Consider the following 16,153-nt stretch of genomic DNA (forward strand, 5'->3'; position numbering starts at 1 on the left):
AGCATATGCTGAGGAGTCAGCTAGCTTGCATTCCCATCCATTCCTAACCCTATGGGCAAGTTGTTAATGTCTCTAAACTTCAGTTGCCTCATCTACAGATGAAGGTAACAATGCTTACTTTTTAAGGTTCTTAAGATTAAATGAAAATTTTTAAAAGATTTATTTATTTATTCATTCATGAGACACACACACCCACACACACACACACACACACACACACACACACACAGGCAGAGACATAGGCAGAGGGAGAAGCCGGCTCCATGCAGGGAGCCTGATGTGGGACTCGATCCCGGAACTCCGGGATCACGCCCTGAGCCAAAGGTAGATGCTCAACCACTGAGCTACCCAGGAATCCCAGATTAAATGAAATTTAGATAGATATACAGATATATGTTGAAAGGTACTATATCTTAATGGTTAAGAACTCACATTTTCTTGGTTTCCTATTTTTGGCTCCACTATTCACTAGCTATATGTCATATGTCTCTGGGTAAGTTATTAGTTTCTATATGCCTCAGTTTCCTCACCTGTAAAACAAGCTGTAATGAGGATCAAAGGAAACAACCTATATAAGTGACCGTAGCTAGAGCTTAATACCTAGATAGTGCTCAGTGTATGTTAACTTATTATTATTCAAAGTCTTAGCACAGTGTTTGGCATATAGTAAGTGTTCATCAAATTGTTATTAAGATGGAGATAAAATTCCTGCAACTAGTAGTGAAACAACATTAGACTTCCTCCTTCTGATGGTGCTTTTTTCCTTTTTGAATGCAGCATTTGGGTGGTGAATCTTGGAGGTGCATGCACCTTCTTAGGAGGTGCATTTGGGACAGAATAGCTGAGAGAGTTTGGGGTAATATTTGGGTAAGAATAATGGGGGCTCTGGTTGCTTGGGACTGGCTATGTCCTGGCTCAGTGGTTCTTAAATAATGGCCTCAGACCAACATTATCATCAACTAGGAACTTATTAGAAATGCAAATTCTTGGGTTAAACCCCAGACCTACTGAATCTGAAACTCTGGGGCTGAGGCACAGCGATCTGTTTCAACAAGTCCTTCAGTTGATACTGCTGCATGCTCAAGTTTGAGAACTGATACCCTAAGCTTTGGAAAAGAGATGGAAGCTATCTGAAATTTTTCATGTTAGATGGGGAATAGCACTTCTGAAGGCAAACGACTTTCAGCAAACTCTTTCAAGGAGGTCTATAAGTGGACATTAACCCTTGGAGCTCACCTTCTTTGGGGGCAAGCAGTAAGAGAGGACCAGCGCCACCTCTCTGTATGCCACATCACAACGTATAGATGCAGCTCAGTTACTCTGTGTGTGCTTGGCCCATAGTAGGTGTTCAATAAATAGCTACTGAGCTAAGGAGAAAGGAAGTCTATGCAGAGGACAAAAGTCCTCAATACATTCCATTGCTTATGTCACCACAGTCTCTTTTCATGCAAATCCTGGAATAAGGAACTTCTCAGGAATGGGCCTCTACTATACACTTATGTGCCTGGCTTAGCATAGCTGTTGAATTGAAAAGGCGCATGATTTTTTTCAGGCTAGGGATATAGTCATCCATCACCTAAGCTTTCCAGGTGGCAAGCACCCCATTCCCATACTCAAATTTCTAAACTATTAGAGATTTATGGAATCACATATACTTTTCATGTGTATTATTGTTTCATGGATGCGATCACATATATGTGATTCCAAGGTATATGTGATTGATAACAATGAGCTATATTGAATATCAAAACCTTTGGGTGGAGAGAAATTTTCAGTGGGTTTTCTCCTAACTCTGGGAAACGAACTAGGGGTGGTAGAAGGGGAGGAGGGAGGAGGGTGGGAGTGAATGGGTGATGGGCACTGGGGGTTATTCTGTATGTTGGTAAATTGAACACCAATAAAAAATAAATTAAAAAAAATATTTAAAAAAAACAAAAAAAAAACAAAAAAAAAGAAAACTGAAATCACTGAGAAAGAGTTAAAATACTTGTTTCTGTATTTTTGTTTTAAAATATGAAAGCATATGGGAGTCCTGTTGGGCACAAATGGTTCTATATTTTCTAAATCTCTAAAACAAAATGTGTAAGTTAGAATCTTCTGCTCTAAATTCCATATGGCTTTAATTAATTCACAAAATGAGTAAATGTATTTTCCATTTAATGGAAAAGGCTTTTGGCAGTAGGACTACTTACTTTGCACTAGTTAATGGAGCATTAGGAAAAAGAAATATTAATCATATTTGAAAACATGCCTAGCTTTGTTATTAGGCTATTAACCACTTACAGCACTACTTATTAAAATTATACAAAATATTCAAAGAAAATTACCTACAATTAGTATTATCATATAAAAATTAATAAATCAAGATGCAATATTCTCTAAAACTAAACCAATAGAAAACACCATATCTCCAGCTACTAAATAATGCCATCTTTCCACTTAAATTGTCTTAGCATTTCAAAAAGAAGACTTGACCAGTCGTCACACCTTCTCTAAGTAAAATGAACAGAAAGAGTAAAACTATTAGAGTTATTGGCCATAAGATTTATTTTAAAAAATGCTGTTTGCTCTTTAAAAAGAGAAACTGTAAATTCCCCCAACAACAGAGGTATCATGAGTAGCTCAAAGGCAGCTTCCTTAAAAAGTATTGCTTTTTGCTTTCAAAAAGGCTTTATCTTTTGTATTACTATTGATTTCTCCCCATATAGCGAGGGTACTGCACACAACACCAAGGTCATTTCATCCCTCAATTCATAAAGATCGGCTTTCAAGCTGAACACATGGGATAATGATGAATGCTGCCTCACTTGGAGCAGATGGGAACATCCTGGCAGAGTCAAAAACTGTATTTGGCATGGTGGTAAAGTATATGAGAACAGTTCTTGAGGGATGAGACGGTGTTGGATGAATTCCAAGACAGTGTACACTAACCCATTGAGAAATCCAAGATATAATAGTTTGCTAGGGCTGCCATAACAAAACACAGACTGGGTGACTTAAACAACCAAAATTCTTTCTCTCACAGTTCTGGAGGTTAGAAGTCCAAGATCAAGATGTCAGCAGGTTTGCTTTTTGCTGAGGCCTCTCTCCTTGGCTTGCAGATGGCCACCTTCTCACTGTGTCCTCACGTGGTTGTCCTTTTGTGCTGTGTCATAATCTCCTCTTCTTATAAGGACACCAGCCATGTTGTATTGTGGCCACGCTAATGACCCAATTTTAACTTAATTACCTCTTTAAAGGCCCTATTTCCAAATACAGTCACATTCTGAGGTACGAGGGATTAGGGCTTCAATATTCAAATCTTAAGGGGGCAGAATTCAGGCCACAACAAGAGAAAACAAAATTCTCCTAGCTTTGGGAATGTGACTTTTCATCATCTACTCAGTAAATAGCAATTATTCATATAATGAATAAATAACTGTGAATTTCAACTGCAAAAATTGTATAATTCAAGGTAGGGTGATGGAAGCTTATATTAGGGGGGTTAGCCTGGCCAAAGAGGTGACTGAAAATGTTCCTAAGGTGATAATGATTCAATCAACATTTGAAAAAATAGTAGATATGAAATAGGGTGGGGGGGGGAGAAAGTGTTTTCAAGAGAAAACAGTATATATGAAGTCTCCCATGTCAAGGAGTATGTGTGAAGGAGCAAAGGAAGGACACTGTAGCCAGATCAGGAAGATGGAGAGGAAGTCTTGGACCATGTAAGGATAGAGAAGTAGGTAGAGGCCATACAGGTAGGGTCTTATAGCATAGATGAATGATTTTGTGTCTATTTAATGAGTAATGATTTTAAAGTATTTAAAATTAGACTATTTTTATTTTTTAGAGAGAGAGCATGAGTGGTGAAGGAGGGGCAGAGAAGGAGGAGAGCTAATCTCTTTTTAAAAAGGTTTATTTATTTTAGAGAGAGAGAGCAGGGGAAGGCACAGAGGGAAAGGGCGAGAGATAATCTTCAAGCAGACTCCCAGCTAAGCATGGAGCCCGATGCGGGGCTTGATCCCAGGACCCCAAGATCATGACCTGAGCTGAAATCAAGTATCCAATATTTAACCAACTGAGCCACCCAGGTGCCCCTAAAATTAAAGTGTTTTAAATTGGGGGGGGCATCTGGGTGACTCAGTCAGTTGAGCATCTGACTCTTGGTTTTGGCTCAGGTCATGATCTCAGGGTCATGGGATCGAGGCCCTAGTCAGGCTCCACGCTCAGTGCAGAGTCTGCTTGTCCCTCTCCCTCCTTCTCTGCCCCTCCCCCAGCTCACTCTTTTGCTTTTGCACATGCTCGTGTGCGCTCTCTCTCTCTCAAATAAACAAATAAAATCTTAATAAATCAGGGGAGGGGAAATGAGGGTGGAAGTAATCTTATGACTTTGAGAAGAGATCATAGATAGTGGTAGAGAGGAAGTGGGCAAGCAAGTTAGGAGGTATTTGCAGAGGCTTCGGAGATGGTAGAGAGAGAAAAGAAATTGATAGGTTCAAAAATATTTAAGAGGTAAAATAAAAAGAATTAGATTAATGACAGATTAGATATGTGTGTTGGGGAATGGGGAGAAAAAGAAATGAATTGAGAATAATTACTAGATTTTGGCCTTTAAAAACTGGATTAATAGTGGTGACATTCCCTGAGATAGAGAGCAACAGGACAGTATAGGATCATGTTTAGAAGAAATGCCATGTTTTCCTTTGGATCCTGCTGAGTTTGAGATATATAAGTAGACAGATATGCAGGTCTGAAGCACAGACTAAAAGTTTGGGCAGAAGATACAGATATCATTTCTTTCTTTATGGGTGGCAACTGAAGATGAAGAGGTGGATGAAATCAGCCAGGGAGTGAGGGAGGGAGAGAGAAAGGGAGGGAGGAAGAGAGGGAGAGAGGGAGAGAAAGGGAGGGAGGGAGGGAGGGAGGGAGGGAGGGAGGGAGGGAGGGAATAGAGGTAGAAGAAGAGTAGGTGTAGAACCAAGTCTTGAGATACTTTAACATTTAATGGTCAGTTAGAGACAGATGAACCTGCAAGGGAGCCTAGGCAGAAACAAGCAGAGAAGTAAAAGGAGAACCAGTGATAGTGTCAAGCTGTCAAGAATGTTCCAAGAGGTGTGAGTGGTCAATTTGTATAATGTCACTGAAAGACTAAGAATTGAAAATGCCCTTTGTGTTCATTGACATGAAGGCCTTTGGTGACGTGATGGGGGGAATACACAGGGGAGCGGTTGGAGAGTTAGAAGAGGTGGTGAAATAGAAATGGGTATGTCTTGGGTTTGGCTCCCCCAGAAGCAGGTTCTGAGACAGGGCTTAACTTTAAGTGGTTTATTTGGGAGACAAGCCCAGGAAGCAACAGTAAGGGAGAAGGGTAGTGAGAAGGAAAAGGAAGGAAGCATGTAAAAGGTGAGGCACTGAGTGTATTATTGCTGTGGCAATTGCTATTCAGTCCTACTGGGGATCTCTGGGAGACAATCTCAGGGTTATGCCCATCTCACCTAGGGATTACGAAGTTTCATATTTATCTTCTAACTCCCATCCATCATTTGCTATGGATGTTCCCATGGACACAAATTCCCCAACCTTTTTGGTGTATCCTGCACTAGGACTAGAAAGAAGACTGGGGTGGGGGGTGGCCCAGGTGCTGAAAGTATGATGCCACTGAACTGGAAGCTGAGTGCTGAGAGAAGTTGAGTGGGGCACTGACTGCATCTGCCTTAGAGAGTACAGATAACTCAGGGAATTTGGAGATGAGGAATAGGAGGGAATTTGGAATTGGCTGGAGTGAGATAAAAGGCTAAGAGGTTATTTTGTTGTTTAAAATGGGGGAAATTGCATTTTATGGGGTTATGGGGGTGGGGCAAGATGGTGGAGGAGTAGGGTCCTCAATTCACCTGGTCCCACCAACTTACCTAGATAACCTTCAAAACACCCTGAACACCTACGAATTTGGCCTGAGATTTAAAGAGAGAACAGCTTGGAACACTACAGAGAGAAGAGTTTTTGCTTCTAACAAGGTAGGAAGACGGGAAAAAAAATAGGGGAGATTTAAAAGCTCATGGGAAGAATCTCATAGCTGTGTAACATTTGTGTGTGTGTGTGTGTGTGTGTGTGCGTGTGTGTACGTGTACACACCACATCTTCTCTATCCATTTGTCTATCAGTGGACACTTAGGTTGCATTCGTATCATGGCTATTGCAAATAATGCCGCAATAATCATAGAGAGGCAAATACCTTTTTGAATTAGTGTTATCATTTGCTTTGGATAAATGCTCAACAGTGGAATTACTGGACCATATGGTATTTCTATTTTTATTTCTTTGAACATTTCTATTCCACAGAGGCCATACGACTGTGTGCAAGTCTTCCTTTTTCTCCACATCCTTACCAACACTTGTTCCTTGTGTTGTTGATTTTAGCCATTTTGAGAGGTGTGAAGTAATATCTCATTGCAGTTTTGGCTTGCATTTCCCTGATAGTTAGTGATGTTGAACATCATTTGATATGTTTGTTGGTCATCTGTATGTCTTCTTTTGAAAAGTTCTATTCAGGCCCTCTGCTTAATTTTTAATTGGATTCTTTGGGTTTGTTTTTGTTTTTCCTTTTGTTTTTTTGGTGTTGAGATGTATAAATTATTTATATATTTTGGATATTAACCCCTTATCAAGTATATCAGTGTGCCATTTGTGACAACATGGATAGACCCAGAGGGTGTGATGCTAAGTGAAATAAGTCAGACTGAGAAGGACAATACCCCATGATTGTATTCATATGTGGAATCTAGAAGAAAAACAAATGAAGAAACAAATGAAAGGCAGCATCAGACCTATAAATACAGGGAACAAACTGATGGTTGCCAGAGTTGAGGGGAGTGGGGGATTGGGCAAAGCGGGTGAAGGAGAGAGGGAGATGCAGGCTTCCAGTTATGGAATGAATAAGTTACAGGAATAAAAAACACAACATCAGGAATCTAGTCAATGATATTGCAACAGTGATGTAATGGGACAGATGGTAGACAGACGGGTGGTTTAAGTAGCATAATGTATAAACTTGTCAAATCACTATGTTGTACACCTGAAACTACTGTAACATTGTGTGTCAACTATTCTAAAAAAAAGTTCATGGGAAGGAAATGAATGAGAGAGAGATGAAGTATATAAAAGAAAGGATAATCAGTTAGACAAGCTGCCGACTCATCTTTTGGAGCTCTGTTGATAGTATGTCAACTTCTGTACCCCATATTGTCTTCATTTCCACACCATCTGTAATCATGATTACTACCTATACATATTAGCTGGCAGGAATTCCTGTAAACAAGATAAAAATCATCATATGCATTAAATGACTTCCAGTACAGTTTTTAATATATGACATTCTGCTGCAAGGGTAACTGGGAAGGACTAAAGGAAGAGGCATGCTGGGCTACTTTAGGGGGTTTTAAGTGGCAGTGGTGTGGGAGAGTTTCATTTTCAAATGGGAGTAGTAAGTCAAAATATTCTTCACAATGCTACATATATTCTTCTGGGTGATTGAGTTATATTAAAGGATGACGTAAGCTGGAGTTTTAGATCAGTCTTTTCAATTTACGCTGAATTCTTTATTTTAGTCCTACTATTGAGTTTTTTTTCCCTGCCAAAGTACCTTATGTCAGAGCCAGCAAAAGCTTTTAATCTTTGCTTATTTGCATTCCATTTCTTAAATTTAGCACATGTAACCAAATCAAATATGTGTTTGGCAATTTGCAACATCTCTGAATACTTGCTGATCTTAGACATTAAGATACATTGTTTTATAGAACAATCATCAAAGTGTATCCACGGAGGTTTATCTTAGATTTTGGGTTTTGTATTTGCATCCATATCCATCATTTATTATTCAGTAATTTTATTAAGTATTTCCTGAGAGGTAATCAATATGTGAATTTTAAATATAATAATGATTCATAAAAATATAATAAATGATCCAGGCATGTTTGTATAAATGTAGATCAGCATTCATTCATTCACTTCATTTGTTATGTCCTCTTTATATAAGGGAATTCTCTGCAAATAACCCCCAGAGAAGGCCAAAACGATTTGGCTCAGAAACAAACAGCATCTGCTGTAGCTGCAGACCTTGCCTTATTTCCAATTTCAGATATGGATACTTGTAATCACTTGAGTACCATTAGCCTGGCCTCTGTCCTTAGCATTTGATTTTATCTAACATTAGGACAGTAGTTTTATCAAATGGTGACAATGGTGTGTATAGGTTAAGATCATGCCTAGGATAAAGGAGAGAACAGTTATAACTTCAGTGTGAAATCAATGTTAGCTGAGTAATGTGGTTTCAAGTCATTCACCTGAAAAAGGCACCACTGATGGTCTAAATGACAGAAATAACACAGGGAAGAACCCATCCCACATGTAATGGAGGATGATTGATCTCTCAAAGCTCATCATGATTGTATGGGAATTGATACTGGTCCCAATTCATGGAACTTGCCCAAAATCAGACACAGGATTCTTCTAGCCTGGAAGCAGCTGGAAATCCAATAGCACTGAGAGGTTAACCATTAGATCAGAGAACTTTAGGCTTGAAAGTGTGTTCATCAACACTCCAACTCCTAATCCTTCCTTAGGATTCCTCCATGTGGCAAATATGAGCACACACTCGCCTTGATACCTAGGGTCATATAACAGGAAACTTCCCCATATTTTGGTCATGTGACTCTTCTGGAAGAAGATCACATAGTGACAAACTGGGAGAGCAAGGCCAGATCATTTCCAATTGGATTTCTTTCCTGTCATGTACATCTCCACTCATATGTCATCTTTGTAGGGAGGCTGTTTCTGTTGAGATGCCTTGGGCTACAAGCGATAGACAAAGGAACTCAAATGGCTTAAATAATAAGGGGATGTATTATCTTACATAATAGGAAGTCTGGAGGTAGTGTGGCTCCAGAGTAGGCTGATTAAGTGTCTCAACAACTTCTGGGATCCAGGTTCTTTCCATCGCTTTGCTTCTGTCATCTTCAGGTTTTCCCCCACCAGCCTCCACCAGCTTCAAGCATCACTTCACAAACATCTAAAGCAGAGAATTTCCTTTCCTTATGTCCTTGTGTAAAATGGAGGGAAAAGTTCCAATAGTCTCCAGCCAACCTTCCTTTGAATCTCAAAGGCCAAAATTGCCTCTCTGTCCCATTCTTAAACCAATCGCTGGCCAGAGAGACAGAATCACACAATGGCTCAAACGAATCAATATTTACTTCCTGGGGTAGAGGTGGGCCTGGCGCTCACTGAAGCACACAGCCACTTGATTTGGAGGAAAACCAGGCTTCTTTTAGCAAACAAGAGGGTGGTATAGCTCTTGTGAGGGCAATTTAACAGTGCTGCATACACTTTCCATGGCCAACCTAAATTTTATCCCACCTCCTCAATTTCTTCCTCATGATTCTGCTCTTTTTTGTTCTCCTTTATATCTTAGATCTTTTAAAAAGTATATTACTTGTTCATTTGTTTATCCCCCCACCACTGTAATAATGTAAGATCTATGTAGGAAGAAAGCTTGAAGATACTCAATAAACTTTTGCTGAATGACGTATGAATACATGGTGTGGTCACAAAAGCTTCCCAAAATGGTCTTTGTAGAAATGAATTTCACAGATGCCTGGGTGGCTCAGTGGTTGAGCATCTGCCTTTGGCTCAGGTCATGATCTCAGGGTCCTGGGATCAAGTCCCCACAGCGGGCGCCCTGCAGAGAACGTGCTTCTCCCTGTGCCTGTGTCTCTGTCTCTCTCTGTGCCTTTCATGAATGAATGAATGAATGAATGAATGAATAAATAAATAATCTTAAAGAAGATAAATGAATTCCAGAAAGAGAAGGGTGGTGGCAGGGAGGAGAGGATGGAAACAGACAGAATGTGAGATAGACCAAGATAGAGTCATGGTTACTTTTCAGTTTATTATCTTACCTTCAGACAGTTCCACATCTAAATTGAGTTTCACAGTTTCAGAGAGGCTGCAGATTGAACCAAACCATCCTGGGCATTTCATAAAGATTTTACCATCAGCTCTGTGCAAGGTAATCTGTTAGAAACCTAACTTTCCTAAAGGTATTGCCTTAAACATCTTGTGGGATGGCAATACTTCAAAAGGTTAAACATAGAATTACTGTATGACCCAGCAATTCCATTCCTAGGTATATGCCCAAGATAAATGAAAACATATGTCCACACAAAAACAGACATGAATGTTTCATAGCAGCATTATTCATAATAGTCAAAAAGTGGAAACAACCCCATGTCCATTAATTGGTGAATGCATGAATGAAATGCGGTCTATCCATATAATGAAATATTTGGCAATAAAAAGAAATACTGATACATGCTACAACATGGATGAACATTAAGAACATTATGGTAGGGATCCCTGGGTGGCGCAGTGGTTTAGCGCCTGCCTTTGGCCCAGGGCGCGATCCTGGAGACCCGGGATCGAATCCCACGTCGGGCTCCCGGTGCATGGAGCCTGCTTCTCCCTCTGCCTGTGTCTCTGACTCTCTCTCTCTCTCTGTGTGTGACTATCATAAATAAATAAAAAATAAAAAAAAATTTTAAAAACAAACAAACAAAAAAAAGAACATTATGGTAAGTGAAAGAAGCCAGCCAGAAAAGGCACATGATTTCATTTTTATGAAATGTTCAGAACAGACAAATACAGAGAGATAGAAAGCAAATTAGTTGCTGTCTAGGGCTGGGATGAGGAGAAATACAGAATGACTGTAAACGGGCACAGGTGTTTCTTTTAAGGGTGATGAAAATGAATGGATAAAGAAGATGTGGTCTATATATACAATTGAATATCACTCAGCCATTAGAAACAATGAATACCCACCATTTGCTTTGACCTGGATGGAACTAGAGGGTATTATGCTGAGTGAAATAAGTCAATCAGAGAAGGACAATGATCATATGGTTTCACTCATACGTGGAATATAAGAAATAGCAAAAGGGATTATAAGTGAAAGGGGGGGAACCAAGTGGGAAAAATTAGAAAGGGAGACAAATCATGAGAGACTCCTAACTCTGGGAAACAAAGGGTTGAGGAAGGGGAGGTGGGTGGGGGGATGGGGTAACTGGATGACGGGCACTAAGGAGGGCACTTGATGGGTTGAACACTGGGCATTATACAATATGTTGGCAAATTGAATTTAATTTTAAAAACCTCAGAAGAAAAAAATTAAAATAAATAAAATCAATTACAATGATGGTTACTCTACTCTGTGAATACCAAATCCATAGAATGGTATATTTCAAACAGGAAAATTGCATAGCATATGAAATATATTTCAATAAAAGCTGTTATATAATTTTAAATTTGGGGGCAGGAAAGAAGAAAAGGTAAAATCTAGACTAGTCACTTTAAAAGTGACTATGTAAGTCAATCGGAGAAGGACAAACATTATATGGTCTCATTCATTTGGGGAATATAAAGAATAGTGAAAGGGATCATAGGGGAAAGGAGAGAAAATGAGTGGGAAATATCAGGGAGGGTTACAGAACAGGAGAGACTCCTAACTCTGGGAGACAAACAAGGGGTAGTGGAAGGGGAGGCAGGCAGGGAGATGGGGTAACTGGGTGACGGGCACTGAGGGGGGCACTTGACGGGATGAGCACTGGGTGTTATGCTCTATGTTGGCAAACCGAACTCCAATAAAAAATATACAAAAAAAGTGACTATGTGGGAAATAAACTTAAACAAATGAAATAAGGCACAGAGATCACTCTTCCCTTTAATGCATTTAGCAAGCATTTATTGAGCACCTACTATATGCCAGGCACTGTTAGAGCTTCTGGGAATAAAGCCCTCATTTAAGTTGTAAGGGAAGCACTATGTTATAAATGACTACCCCAGAATGTTGCTTTTGTAGTTTTGTTGTAACACCCACAATTTTTGGATGTTTTTCCTCATGCTGCTGGCCTGGAAAGCACCTTTGCCAGGTGTGTTTTCTACCCACAATAGACTGGATATGAAAAGTGAGGCCAAAGAAAGAGCAATGTACTGGCTGAGATACATGAAATTTATTGCCTATCAACACCAAACCCTGCAACAGAGACAGAAGAAATCGCCAAATTTCTTGGAAAAGATGAAAGTGGTTTCAAAGGAAATTTATGCAGCACTATCATTAAGGAGCTGAATATCAATGTGTCAGAAATTTCCTGCTGACTTGAAACAGAAGTTGATAAACTTCCAGCTACATATAGTTTAATAGACGAAAAATAAGAGAATTAGTCAAGTGAGCACTGCTAACAAAACCCAGCGTTCTGCAGTGTGCCACAAAATTATAGTGTTAATGCTAAACATCAAAAAACATCCCTTCTACAAGTAGAAACTTCAATTCATGAGAAAGTATTGTAGCAACTAATTAACAGTGGGGCTTTTTTTTTTCATTCTTAGTGGTACATAATAATGTGTCTTGATATCTTTGAATTATCAAAATACAGTATATCCAGAAAATGTTCCATAAAACGTCTATATTATAAAAAATATTTTTAAAGAGTTTTGATAGGCCAACAATAGACTTGGAAAAATATTTCTAACAGAGAACAGATAGTGGGTTAGTATAAAGCACAAAGTACTCTTAAAAATTGTCAGAAAGGGGGGAATACCTACAAAAAAATAGATGAATCTGAAGAGATATTTTACAGGAGGGTAAATTCTTTTGGCCAACAAACTAAAATATTAGTCAGGAAAATAATTTTTAGTATATGTGCTGCTGAAGCGAGCACTGGAAGATAATTTTTAAAGTAGTAAGATGTTATATTTATCAGACTGGCAAAAAAATTGAAGGGTCATGATATTTCTTGCTGGCAAGGATGTGGGAAAAGAGTATTTTCCAAATTTGTTGGAGGAAATGTAAGTTATGACATTTATTTTGGAAAGTAATCAGATAGCATCTATCAAAACTAATATAAATGTACACTTTTACCCAGCAAAACCTTTATCAAAAGACTAGTCCACAGAAATAAGAGCACTAAAAATAAAGATATGTAAGATAGTTAGCAGTGTCCAGCCCCTATATGCTCACCTCACTACATCAATGCCCACCAACCTGTCTTTCAACAGACAGTACATACATTTGCCTGAGATTGTTGTTGGAACCTGCATGGCCAACTTACAAAGTACTGGGGAATCAATGCTCACTAGGAGTAGCCCACAAGCAATCACTGGCTTGGGTTGGTATAAATACCTCTGCTCCCTCACCCTCGGGTAGAAAATTCCTGAAGCACATTTTCTATCCTGGCTCTGAGAGCTCCCTAATGGAATTAAGTTCCAATTGTACACTGGGATAGCTGTCTGGATACTGCACCCTTCATGGGCTGTCTTCCTTCCCCTGTTTCACTTTTCCACTCCCCTACTGTGTTCCTTCCACTTTCAAACTATCACACTTAAACCCTCATCTCAGAATTTACTTCAGGGATTCCCAAACTAAGACAAGGATGTAGAGGAAAAAACAACTCCAAACCAGAAAACAAAATGAATGAAATCTGTCAGTGAGTGAGTAGTTAAATAGATTAGGTTATATCCACAAAATGAAATATTAAGTAACCATCATGCAGAGTTAATTCATCCTATATCAGTTGATACTGAGTTATTTTAATAAGGTATTATTGAGTGAGAGAAACAAAATGCAGAAAGTTGGGTTTAATATGATATCAATTTTATAAGCAAACAATAAGTAAAGCTTATATACATGTACATATCTCGAGGCTTCTTAACCTCAGTGGGCCAGATAATTCTTTGACATCTTGGGCCAGATAATTCTTTGTAGTGGAGACTGTCCTGTACACTATAGGATATTTAACAGCATCGCTGACCGCTACCTATTAGATGTCAATAGTACCTCCTGAGCTGTGACAGCCAAGTGTCTCTAGATATTATCAAAGGTCCCCACAGGGCAAAAGTTCATCCTTATTTAGGAATCACATATCTGTATATGTCTACATATGCATGTATATATTCGCTATGGTTACATGAGTGTGAAGAAAAAATATAGAAGGATTATATATTAGATTGTTAATGTTAGTTATCTGTGGTGACAAGAACATAAAGAGTAGAAAAGACTGAGAGGAGAAAAAAGCAGTAAGGGGAGCAAAGGAGCATAAAAATAAAAGAGTGGTAAATACTTTTATGTATTTATGTAATCATTTTGATAACAAGTAAAAATTCAAAGTTTCATTGCTTGAAGTGGATGGCTTTTAAAAAAGAAAAAAATATTTATTTGAGAGAGAGAGACAGAGATAGTGAGAGAGAGCATGAGCAGGGAGCCTGACACAGGGCTCAATCCCAGGACCCTGGGATTATGACCTGAGTTGATGGCAGACATCTAACCAACCGAGCCACCCAGGTGCCCCAAAAAGGAAGGCTTTATTGGAAGCTTCACTCATGGGCTGCATTGCATATCGCTGTTCCTAAATGCCTGGCACATCTCCTTCTGCTGAGACCTGCCAATCTCCCAGCCTACATGATTCTGATGGGACAAGTCCAGAATATTACCTAGACCACAAGAGTGGCTATTTAATTCAAGCCTTGCTGATCATGGTACCCCATATTCCCCCCCACAGTGACCGGCCTACAGGTTAAATAGATACTTACATAAGACTCCGAATCACAAGCTATGAGGTTGAAAGGTTTGGGCTGCTGTTGGCTATTATTCCCATCCATCTGTAACAATAGAACAGAGTTAGCATGCAAAGAATAGCACAGAAAGACAGTCAATACATGGAGGGAAAGAGGGAAAGGAGCTAGAAGGGAAAGAAGGATTGAGATCTGATGGCATCATCTGAGACCTTGGGTATAGCTAGCCTGAAATTATTTCACCTTAAGACTTCACAACTATTACACAAACTACTAAACCTCCTCTTTTATTTTCTTTGCCTCCACTCATTTGAATGGCATTTTTCTCACTGGTATCCAGAAAGATCCTGACTAATACAAAGTAATAGTGAATTCATCAACAGTGGACATAATGCGATGGTACTTTATAGAGATTACGTAGAACATTGTTTGGCATGGGAACAAATCGGAGAGTTATATATTATAGGTGATTCTTTGATAACTTCGGAAAATTTCTAATAGAGTCCTTATGGGCTAATAAAAACAGTTTTACGATGTAGAGACAGATGTAGCTTTAGGAAGCAGCTTGCTTTTCATAACAATCCCAAATAAGCAGGATATTTTGGCCACGTATTATATACTGTGGTGTCCAGCAGTTTCCCTCAGAGGTAGCTTGACAGTGGCTTGCCACATGTTGTGTCTCTTACTGCTTGCTTCTTACCATAACGTTTCTGGGACACCACAGCAGCAGGCACTCAGGGGAACCCACCTGGCCTTCATATAGATGCAACCAGAAAGTATGTGGGAATGAATACAGATAGATCCACCCTTGGCCAATGGGGTTGGCAAATGAAGAATAAAGGCTCCTTTCTTTGTGCCCTGAGCAGACAGTTTTGAGATCCATGTCATGAATCTCCTGAGAAGGCCTTGGGTTATCAAGTGCAAGGAGCCTATACTGGGAGCCAACTCAATAACACATTGGTGCATTGGCTTTTCCTTCTTCCCTGATGTACCAACCTCCCTGCCACCACCCTGTCTTTACTATACCCCTGGAACAAGTCTCAAATAAATTATTTGCACACAAACCTTTTTCTCAGGCTCTGCTTTTGGAAAATCCCAGGCTAAGATATACAGATACCTGTAACTTCTCAAATATTATTCTGTGATACCTCCATATCATCTTTCTCACCTCTCATAAAATAGCTTGACAGCATTTGCTATCATTGAGAAGAAAAAAAGATCCACAGTAGCATTTTTACTTTAAGTTTGAAGAGGAGAGGGATTAACTAGGAAGGGCAGAAGAGGTGCCTATTGCAGAATTAAAGGAAAGGCCTTTGCCTATGGCACCGAGGTTAACTGAGTGATGCAACACTCTCCTGCATGACTGGACTTCCAGTGAAATGGTGCATTCAAAAGGAAAATGTAAGTTCTGAGAGGGGGCCTGGGGAGAGGCCCACAGGAAACTTTAAAGCTTGCTCATGAGGAAATATGGTGTGGACGCATTAGTCTATTGATTTTTACTAAGTCGAAAGAACCTTCAGACAGTTAGATTTACTTTGATTGATGCATCTGAGAATTAAAT

The 16,153-nt window shown here is 39.4% G+C and overlaps 1 long non-coding RNA gene across 1 annotated transcript; it reads right to left on the reverse strand.

Moving 5' to 3' along the window:
• Positions 1–6,630: 6,630 nt before the first annotated feature.
• Positions 6,631–14,680, reverse strand: LOC119868154. The gene is made up of 3 exons (XR_005385900.1): positions 14,611–14,680; positions 8,888–9,043; positions 6,631–7,284 (listed from the first exon to the last, which is right to left on the reverse strand). It is a non-coding gene; the product is annotated as an uncharacterized LOC119868154 (long non-coding RNA).
• Between the last annotated feature and the right edge of the window lie 1,473 nt (positions 14,681–16,153).

The sequence above is a fragment of the Canis lupus genome, chromosome X (assembly GCF_011100685.1).
Source record: "Canis lupus familiaris isolate Mischka breed German Shepherd chromosome X, alternate assembly UU_Cfam_GSD_1.0, whole genome shotgun sequence".
In the NCBI taxonomy this organism is placed as follows: Eukaryota; Metazoa; Chordata; class Mammalia; order Carnivora; family Canidae; genus Canis; species Canis lupus.